This window comes from Sceloporus occidentalis, unplaced genomic scaffold (assembly GCF_023333645.1).
Source record: "Sceloporus occidentalis isolate IW3139 unplaced genomic scaffold, rSceOcc1.0.p SCAF_2, whole genome shotgun sequence".
Taxonomy (NCBI): domain Eukaryota; kingdom Metazoa; phylum Chordata; class Lepidosauria; order Squamata; family Phrynosomatidae; genus Sceloporus; species Sceloporus occidentalis.
The window spans coordinates 45469890-45480820 of record NW_028316982.1 but is presented as its reverse complement, the minus strand read 5'-3'; positions in this window follow the sequence as shown (position 1 = coordinate 45480820).

Sequence of the window (10931 nt, the reverse complement as noted above, 5' to 3'; positions counted from 1 at the left end):
TTTGCATCATCCACAACAAGAAAAAGAATGTCTAGATGCACAACACACTGTCAAGGAAAAGGAGAGCAGCTGTAAGATTCTTCACAGTTCAGGAAAGTAGAGGAAGATTCATTTCCATACAAATACATTTTTGAGAGCAGAAAACATTTATGGGGTCAGAACATGTGTAAAGTGCATTGATTCCTGCACAGTTTTTTATTTGTGCATGCAGAAAACACATGCAGAAAAACTACATGTGTCCTCCCTCCCCCCATGAAGAAATCTACATGCAGATTTTGCACTTTTATATAAATTCTGTATCTAAACTGAAATGAAAACTGAGATCTTTGTAGTTCTACATTGCTGTTTATTTGCCAAATTGCCCCTAAGACTAAGTAAACTGCTAGGAATCTGAATGCTCACATTTCTTTATGGAGTAAGAGGGACAGTTCACAGAACGGTAAAGTCAGACATTCCTTATTGGCAGAAGCTGTTCATTTCCAAAAGGACACCACTAGAAGGCAGAGGCTTTTTGTGTGACCCATTAGTCCTGAAACCTAGAAATACTTGCAAATTTGACAATCTACTGGACTTTGAAAAGATATTCAGAGAATGGATATTGATACCCAAATATAAATTAGGTGCAGAAAGAATATTTCCTTTTTTAAAAAAACAATCATCAATTACTGGACAGTTGATCCATATGGATTTGGGAAGTAAGAGGCTGTACAGACTGATCATTAAGGCTGGCCTGGGGGCTGAATCGGCATGTGGTGCCCACACAATACACACTCCAACTCTGCACCCAGGCCAGCGTGACCCCATTCACTGCACCACATGGTGGGTGGCATCACGGAACTACTCTGGCACTGCATCTATATGATGCATCGTGAAAGAAGCACGGAAAAGCTGTGGCACCAGTGGCTATGGCACTCTCTCCACGGTGCAAAAAGAGCTGCTTTTTGCAACTCTTTTTTCAACCGTGGAAAGGTGAGATTGGGGGTGTGGTGTGTGGTTGCTTCAGCCTCAATCTGGCGCTTAAAAGGGGCAGCCTGTACAGCCCCTAAGTATACTGGCAGACAATACAGGATGTGCCCTAGCTGATACGTGGGGTGGGAAAGAAATTGATATGTTCTACAATTTAATACAACTGACATAATTCATAATACCCAAATTAATGCACGAATCACAACATAATTATCATTTCCATTTTTCTCCAAAATTTGTGACATATTTTTTTGTTTTGAAAAAAAGACAGCCATAGTTGCCTTAGTAGATGATCTTCATCTGGGCATTGACAGGGGAAATGTGACCCTTTTGGTGTGGGGCGGGGTGTTATCAGTACGCTGATGACACCCAAATATATTTCTCTATGTCTCAGACTGATGCAGTGACTAAGGATGGCATCTCCCCTCTGAATGCCTGTCTTCGATTGGATGAGGGAAAACCAACTCAAGCTGAATCCAGGTAAGATGGAGGTAGTCATTATAGGAAACCCAAGTCCGGGTATGGAGTTATGTCAGCCAGTTCTGGATGGGGTCACACGTCCCCTGAAAAACTCTATCCGCAGCTTGGGGGTGCTCCTCGACTCATCTCTTCAACTGACAGCTCAGGTGGATGCGACAGTCAGGAGCACTTGTTATCAGCTTCGGCTGATATGTCAGCTGCACCCCTTCCTGGGACTGGGAGACTTTGAAACAGTAGTACATGCACTGATCACCTCTCAATTGGACTTCTGTAATGCGCTCTACATGGGGCTACCCTCGTGCCAAGTTCGGAAACTTCAACTTGTACAAAATTTGGCAGCCAAGTTAATTACAGGTACTTCTCGTAATGATCTCATAACAACGGTTTTGAAATCCCTTCACTGGCTGCCAATTAGTTTCCGGGCAAGGTACAAGGTATTGGTGATTACCTTTAAAGCCCTACATGGCTTGGGTCCAGAATACTTAAGGGAACGCCTTCTTCCATACTTCCATCCTGCACTCTAAGGTCCTCGGGGAAGAACCTACTTCATCCAAAAAAAATCTAGACTAACTTCACTTACCCAGAGGGCCTTCTCCACTGCTGCTCCAAAGCTATGGAATGACCTGCCGAAGGAGATCCACCACATTTCTACTCTTGCAGCCTTTAAGAAGGCTTTTAAGATGGATCTCTTCTGGCAGGCCTTCCCTTTCTAGTTCCTCTCCCGGTTTACTGTGACTTACGTCGCTCTGGCCACCAATTCTTCTCTTAAATTTAATGAGAAGAATTAAATTAAAATTAAATAAAATTCTTGCCTCAAGAAGAAGAACCCTGCCTCCGTACCAACTGTCATCATCAGATCTGGGAGCAAGTGAAAAAGACAGGCCCAGTTCCATCAGGTCTAGCTGTGAATTCTGTGACTTACGTCACGCTCTTTAATCTTATTTTATTGTATTTTATTGTATTATCTGTATTTTTATTGCTGTAACCCACCTGGATTCCTTGTGACTGGGCAGGCTATAAATAAATTATTATTATTATTATTATTATTATTATTATTAGTGTAAAAATTAAAACATGGGGTCAAATAACTTACAAAAAGATATATATTGAAGAATATTACTTACAGAAAATACTACATTTGCAAAATGCTTAAAATGTTTACATATTTTCACATGCAAGAAAATTGTGTATTAACATTCAAGAGGATTTTAAAATGTCAGCTGATTGGCTGATTTTTCATTTCAAAGAACTTATCTGGAAATAGGAATAAAATGGTACTTGAAAATCATTACAGAAAGTAATGTCCATAGCTATCCCCAGAAGCCATTTTAATTTTCTACAAGTGAAGATATACTATTGCTCAACATGCCCAAATACCCAGTAACAGACTGCTGTAGGATCTAGTAGCAAGAGATGCTCAAAATCAGTCAGTGGAACAGTATTACACATGCTCTGTTGCTTTTTCTCTTTGGCTGCATCTGCAGTGCAGCAATAATGCATACAACACTTTAGGTCCTGTAGCTTCATCCTATGGAATACTGGAATTTGTAGTTTTACAAGGTCTTTAGCTTTCTCTGCCCAAGAGTGCTAGTGCCTCACAAAACTGCAAATCTCAGGATTCTGTAGGATGGGGCTATGGCAGTTAGAGTGGTGTCAAACATTATTTCTTCTGTGTATATACCCCTACATTGAGAGATTTCAGAAAACAGGTACAAATGTAACCTGGAAAGGCAATTAAATGGAATGGAATTCCTTGATCATCTGCCTCCCAAACTCAGAGCAAGTAAACACACAGTTACATGCTAAACACAGTGTAAGTGGTACGGTAACCTATTATTTCAATTAAAGAGAATGATTCAGAATGCAGCAAATTTCACATGTTTAAATTTAACCCTACAAACTTATATCAGTTTGTAGCAACAACTGAAGCTTTCATTTTAGTCCTACATACTGAAGTTACCAACAGCTTGTTAAATTCCAGTAGTTATAGATCTTTGGGTTTTCCAAAACTTCTGTTCATATGGTCATATAGCAAAGGTTTATTCATTTTTAAAATTTCACTCTAGGCTATGATAGGGCTTCTCAAGAAAACACATGCAGAGTATTTCCACTGAGTATGTTGAAAACTCGATCTGCAATTCTGAGGGGTTTGGTGTGTGGGTGTGATTGCCCTTGGTGTTTAATAACCAGCTGTTACTGAATGTTGTGTACTAATTTGTTGTTTTAATTTTTATTTTTTTTAAAAAAAGAGGGGGAGCATGTTTATTAAGTATGGTGCATTTTGACTCAGTTGGTTATGTAAATAACTATGATATATCCAATGGGAGAACCTATATCACTTGGTTGGATACCTGCCTCTTTCCTTACAAAATTAAAAAAACTACCCCCCCCCCAAAAAAAAACCCCACAATTATTACATCTTCACCAGAACTGACACAAATTCCGTATGCAAAATTTGGAAAGGTCAGTGCATTTCTGCCAGAAACACAAACGTGACGTCAAAAGCATTCTTTGTATTCAGAGCCTTCAAAATATCTAACACCCTGCCAGTCTCCTGTTGGAAGAGGAGAAGTGAGGAAAGGATGGCATTCTTCTGCCTCCTTCCCTGTATTTTAGGAACTACTCATTGTGTCAATGCCAACGTATTTATGACAGTGTGCACAGTGGGAGATATTCTGGGACCAAGATGAGCCAAGGGCTCATCTGATCCTCTCTGCCATATCCCAAACCTCCCACTTTTCTCATTTCTAATGTCTGATCTTCAACGTTGGAGATTGTTCAGATCCCGGCAGATCCTGGCATAAACGTGGTTTGCTGTTTTCCCCTTTCTTCTATGTTGTTGTTTATGTTTATGTTTTAAATAGAATTGTTGTTTTGACATCAGTTATGTTTAGGCAGTATTATGAATCATATATAACATGTATAAGTGGCTTGATTGTGATGTATGATGGAATATACGGTATTTTTATAAGAGACAGAGGCTGGATGTCCATGTGTCAGGGATGCTTTGATTGTGAGTTCCTGCATGGCAGGGGGTTGGACTAGATGGCCCTTGTGGTCTCTTCCAACTCTATGATTCTATGATCCTGTGAATGTTGCCTGGCTGGCTAATTAACACGTAGGGCACTGATACTAGCATTCACCAAGGTCAGTCTCTTCGGAAGCTTGAGAAAGGCCTGAGTCAACAGAGGCAGGAGGTGAGCAGGAATAGATGTGTGAATGTTTTTGAATATGAGCAAATAAGAAAAAACCTGCACATTTATGGGGGTATGCATTAATTTCTATATGCTTGTGATTGAGAATTATGGTATTTCTGTCTGTAGACATCAAACTGCTAACTACTTTGGTTACTGAAATAAAATGTTGCTGTTAATGTACAGAAGACTGGTTTACTGAAATGAAAGAAGAGGGCAGGTTCTGACAGAGATGCAAGTGCTAAAGAATTTCTGTACAGGCAGGATATGGGAATCCAAGGTCAAATGTCCATTTTTATAGTTGGACCTCTATCTCTGACCTCTATTGGATGAGAGTAAATCTATTCCATAGCCCCAGGCATGCCATTCCAAGTGCAATGGATTGCAGTATTTCTCAATTGTTGTCTCCTGTTACTATCTTCTTTTCCAGCATTCTAAACATTAAGAAAGCTGATTTCAGTAAACATAGGGAAATATTGGGAGTGACTACATGGTCAAGAATAGTAAAATAAAAAGAAATTGAATATGGATGGGAATTTCTTAAAAATGAAATATTGAAGGCACAATTTCAAACAGTTCCACTGAGGAGGGAAAAAAATGGAGGTATCTAAAAAATTAGGAGGGATATCTATAGAACATCCAACTGAACTAAAATTCAAAAGGGACATGTACAAGAAATGCGAAACGGGCAAAATCACCAAAGAGGAATTCAAATGAATAGCCAGCACATTAAGGAAAAAGTCAGAAAGGCTAAAGTGCAGAAGGAGCTCAGGTTTCCTAGAGAGGTGAACAACAATAAAAGGGGCCCTTTTGGTCATGGCTGGGTGCTTTTAGACCTCTCAGTGGCTTTTGATACGATAGATCATGGCATCCTCTTGGATCACCTGAGGGGGCTGGGAATTGGAGGCACTGCATTGCAGTGGTTCTGTTCCTTTCTCTCGGGCAGATCCCAGAGGGTGATACTCGGGGACAGTTGCTCCAGTAGGAGGGAGCTCACCTGTGGTGTTCCACAGGGTGCTATTCTGTCCCCGATGTTATTTAACATCTATATGAAGCCGCTGGGTGAGATCATTCGGAGTTATGGAGCTGGTTGTTATCAGTACTCTGATGACACCCAAATCTATTTCTCCATGTCTCGTTCATCGGCCTCGAATTGTGATGGCATCTCCTCTCTCAATGAATGTCTTCGGGCAGTAATGGGCTGGATAAGGAAAAACAGATTGAGGCTGAATCCAGACAAAACGGAAGTGCTCAAGGTAGCAGCCCAGAAACCAAGAATTGGGTTGCAACCTCCGGTCCTGGACAGGGTCACACTCTCCGTCAAGGACTGCGTTCGCAGTCTGGGGATCCTCCTTGACTCATCTCTCCTGATGTCGAACCAGGTAAATGTGACAGTCAGGAGCACCTGTTATCAGCTTCAGCTGATACGCCAGCTGCGCCCTTTTCTGGAAGTAAGGGATCTTGAGACTGTTGTGCACGCACTGGTAACCTCACGTCTAGACTTCTGTAATGCGCTCTACATGGGGCTACCCTCGTGCTAGGTCCGGAAACTGCAACTAGTACAGAATATGGCAGCCAGAGTAATTTCTGGAACATCCAGGAGGGACCATATTATGCCGGTTTTAAAGTCCCTCCACTGGCTGCCCATTAGCTTCCGGACCCAGTACAAGGTGTTGGTTATCACCTTTAAAGCCCTAAATGGCTTGGGTCCAAACTATCTTCGGGACCGCCTTCTCCCCTACAATCCTCCCCGCACACTCCGCGCCTCTGGGAGAGGCCTACTTCAGCCACAAAAATCTAGGCTCTCAGCTACCTCCCAGAGGGCATTTTCCATTGTCGCCCCCAGACTGTGGAACAGCCTGCCGGATGAGATCTGTCTACTTACAACCATAGACAGCTTTAAAAAGGCTGTTAAGACGGATCTCTTCCGGCAGGCCTTCCCAGAATAGAGAACCCAGCTTCAGAAAAACATCTGGGAATAAGATACTGCCGCTCCCATTGATTGATTGTTTGCTGACTGATGTTGTTGACCTTCTGGTCAGTTTTTAACTTATATGTTTTTTGTTTGTTTGTTTTTAAATTCTGCATTGGATTTAATACTTTTTAAAGGAGGGGAGGGCACCAGGGATTTTATATGTGCTGTATTTTTAACTTTGTTAGCCACCCCGATTGTTCTCAGAGGGGCGGGATACAAATAAAATATTATTATTATTATTATCATTATCTGAAGGGATGTCATATTGAGGATGGAGTACATTTCTTTTCTGAAACTCCAGAGACTAGAGGATTCAAATTACAAGAAAAGAGATTCCACCTATCATTAGGAATAATTTTTTTTGATGGTAAGAGCTGTTCAGTAGTGGAATATACTGTATCATCTGGAGGTTTTTAAATGGAGGCTGGGTGATACTCTGTTGGGAGTGCTTTGATTGTTTATTCCTGAATGGCAGGGGGTTGGACTAGATGGCTCTTCTGGTCCCTTCCTACTCTTGCTCCCCTCAAGGATTACATAACTGTTGTGATATAGTAAGAATTTATTTTTTTTACTGTTCACCAAGAAAGAGAATAATTTTTCCATGGAGTGTCATTGATCCACCATCAGGGGCTCCAGCAAAAGATATTTTATGCCATCCTTATCCTGTGCTCTCTTTCAGTTGCATCAATAAGGTTGGTGTCACCCAGTGTGGTAACTCATGGTGTCACCTCCATGGACCTCCTGGGATGGGGATATGGATGAGGAGTAGTCTCTCACCCTAAGGAATCCAGACGCATGTCACTGCTGTCCACCTCCCCCCCCCCCAAATGAAACAGCAACCACAGGATGCCACCATCCTGAGCAAGAACAGGTTTTAATGACAAAAGAGCTCTATCCTCAAAAAAAGGTGAAATCATAGCAAACAGCCTGCCTCCCACAGGACAATGGTGAAAAGGTTCCAAACAGATCAAGAAGGGAGGATGTAGAGAGAAAGGACTGTGGCTTCATCCCCATCCTCCCCCCCTCCAAAGTGGAGCAACATGCCAAGAAGAATCCTCCGTGTCCTCATTCTTTCCAGGGACAGGGCCTTAAGGCTCCTCTCTGATGCCCAATGTCACCCCCTTTGTCATGTTATGATGGTGTTACCCAGTTCATTCTGTACCCTCTGCAGCCCCTAGTTATACTACTGCTCTCTTTCAGCATCTGTCTTTCTATCATGAAATCTTCTCCCTGCATCCTTTTTGCTCTTTCCCTCTCACTCTGTCAGTTCATCTCCCTCTCTCCCTCACCCTCCTCTCAATCCCACATACTTTCTCCCCTTCTACCCCTTTACTAATCCTCTTTCTCTGTCTTTGTGCCACTCCTTACTCTTATCTATCTCTTTCTGACACCATTTCCCCCTCTTTTACTCCCTTTCCATTGCATCTCTCTCACTTAATAGCTTATTGCTGCTGTTCATTTGCTGTTTTCAGAGAATTCTGTATGGGATTATACAGCAGCTTCTACTTGATGTAGAGATGTTACTCATCTTCAGCCAAAAATGTACACCTTATTATGTGTGTGTGAGAGAGATGCTGTAAAGTACCAAGAAACTGCTAGCATATCCTAGGATTTTGCTTATCAAGCCAGAGGTTAACTTTCTTATACAGGATGGTTTATTCTTGAAAGCAACTGTATGGATTTTATAACACCGTGCAAAAGTGTTCAGGCACTGCTATAAGAGTGAATTAGTAGACTTGGTCAAAACAGCAAATAAATATTTCAGGCAATTGTGTATATCATCATTTCCTTTTCCAGGAGTTGGCTGTTATGTATTCAAGCTTGTTCCAGCCCCTTTCCTTGTCTACAGCATATATTTAAAACACAGTGTGGTGGAAAGTAAACTGCTATCAATATTCAAGAAAGGGGTTAGCAAACAGGTTATAGAATGGAAAACAACTATTAATAAATAAACTTTCAGACAACACAAAGAAATTTGGTAGGCAGTTGATATTAAACAGAATAAACAGTTCTCCTCTGTCAGTGGAGCTGGGGAGTATGGTAACTGATAAGCATTAAACTGGTTCCCTCAGCAATCTAGGATGCAGCTGCTGGTTATACGATGCTTTGGAAGATGAACATGGGCTTTATGACAAAGCATTGGAATTTTTCTCCTATTGTGTCTTTGCCACATAGAAATTCTTGTATAATGTGAGCTGAGTCGATGAATATTTAGCTTGCAACCACCATTGTTACAAGTGGGAACACACAAGAAAAATCTCATATTCTTTTTTATTATTATTATACTACAGCTCATTTATTTAGAAAACACTAGCAATACCACCCATGGACAATAACAATACTTACATCAAAAACATCTATAAATAGTGCCCAGAGCAAATATATAATTGTCAGTGCTGACTAAAACTGAGTTTCTACATCAAGCAAGCAAAGTGTAACAGTCTGATGTCCTCCCTCCACCCCAGCAAATGTCAGACCCCTAGAAAGCTCTCTGCTCCTGCTCTTGGTGCTCAACAGTGAGGAGAAGAGGGAGGGGTGGTAATGAAAATGCAGCTGGTCTGACTCATGGGGAGAAGATACTAATGAGGATTTGCTCACATAAGCTATGCACCCTCTTTTACCTTCCCTGGAAGCCTAGAGCTTTATTATCTGAATCGCTCCCCCCTCCTTCCCCTCCCCATGGTAAGTAGTAATAACCTTTTCCAGAGTCTGACAGCTTCTGGGGTGTAAATTCTAGATGGAATACGTAGGACCTGTGCCCTTATGTCACCAATAGGATCCCACCCAATAGCATGCTTGTTACCTGATGTTGGAGGAGAAGTGCCATCCCCTTGCCCCTTTGACTTTCTAGTGAAGGTTATTAAAACTAGAAGTAAAATTAGAACTACAACTAGAATCTGAACTGGCATACTGATCCACATGCATAACATCTTGTTCTGTAATGAAAATGTATACATGACTTTTGAGGAAACAAGGGTGAATATGAGAGTAGTTGAGCTAATTTTTCCTCCAGCCTTACCTGGGAGAGACCTCCTCAGATGAAATGGGAGAAAAAAAGTGCCAAGATAATGATTCCTAGCCAGAGCCAGAGGAGGCTGGCAGTCCTATAGTGACAGAAGCAGAGTGTTGTCCAGCCCAGGGAGCACTCGCATCCTGTCTTGTGTTTACAGTTAAAACACCAGGAAGAGAAATATCAAAGACTATCTTCTCCACATTAAGTTAATGCCAAGTTAATGAGCTCATGTGGGATAATTTACTACCAGTTATATAGTAAATCAGTTCAGTCAAAGCTATTCCAGTGCTGTGAACCACAGAGACAATGTTTCCTGGTAACTTGTGTGATAGTCTCAGGTTCGTGTATCTCTGGCCTTTGGCTTGTATCAGGACTAATCTCTCTCACAACATCCTTCTCAATTTTGGATTTGTCTCAGGACTGTTTGTTTGATTTGACTTTGGACTGTTTGGATTATGCTTTTGCTTCCATGGATACTGGTTTTCATTTGAGACTGGTCTAGCTTTTTCCTGATCAGGCTTGGTGGACTAAACTCCTGGATGCTTGACCTCTTTAAAATAGGAGACCCCAATGAGAAGAAGACATTTATCACCTGAATAAAAATACAGGCCAGAATCCTGTTGGATGAGTAATACTAGGCATCACATTTTTTTTCCAGGGGTAGTACAATGATGGCAAGGGAAACAGATAAAATCTGTTGGCTTTGAGCAGCATACTTAACCAATGAGTTGCTTCCTTCACAGCAGCTATATTTGCAGCCCATTCCCTGCAACTACCATATACATTGGAGTACTGCACATATGTGTATGTAATCTCCCTCCCTCACTGCCATTCCCATTTCCTTTTATGTCATGTCTTAATTAGATTGTAAGCCTGAGGGGAGGGAACTCTTTGGTTGTTCTTTTATTTGCAAAGCAACATGTACAGTGATGGTGCTTTATAAATAAATGATAACAATAATAATGGTGATAATAAATCACTATAAGCACACCATTAATCTATTTAGAGGTTATTTAGAGATTACTTAGACATGCCTTGATTCTGATATCTACATTCCTAAAAGTTGTATGTAATTTAAGATGCATGGCAAAAAGTAGTCCTAAATTTATTGATGAAGTGGCCAGGAATTTATTATTGCTGTTTTTAATCATCCTTTAGAGCAGTGGTCCCCAAAACTATGCCCTTTAACAGATTTTGGACTTCAACTCCCAGAAGCTTCAGCCACGTTGGCCAACAGTCTAGAATTCTGGGAGCTGAAGTCCCGCGGCTCCCTCTGCTTCTGTTGGGGCTTCCCTTCGGGGCT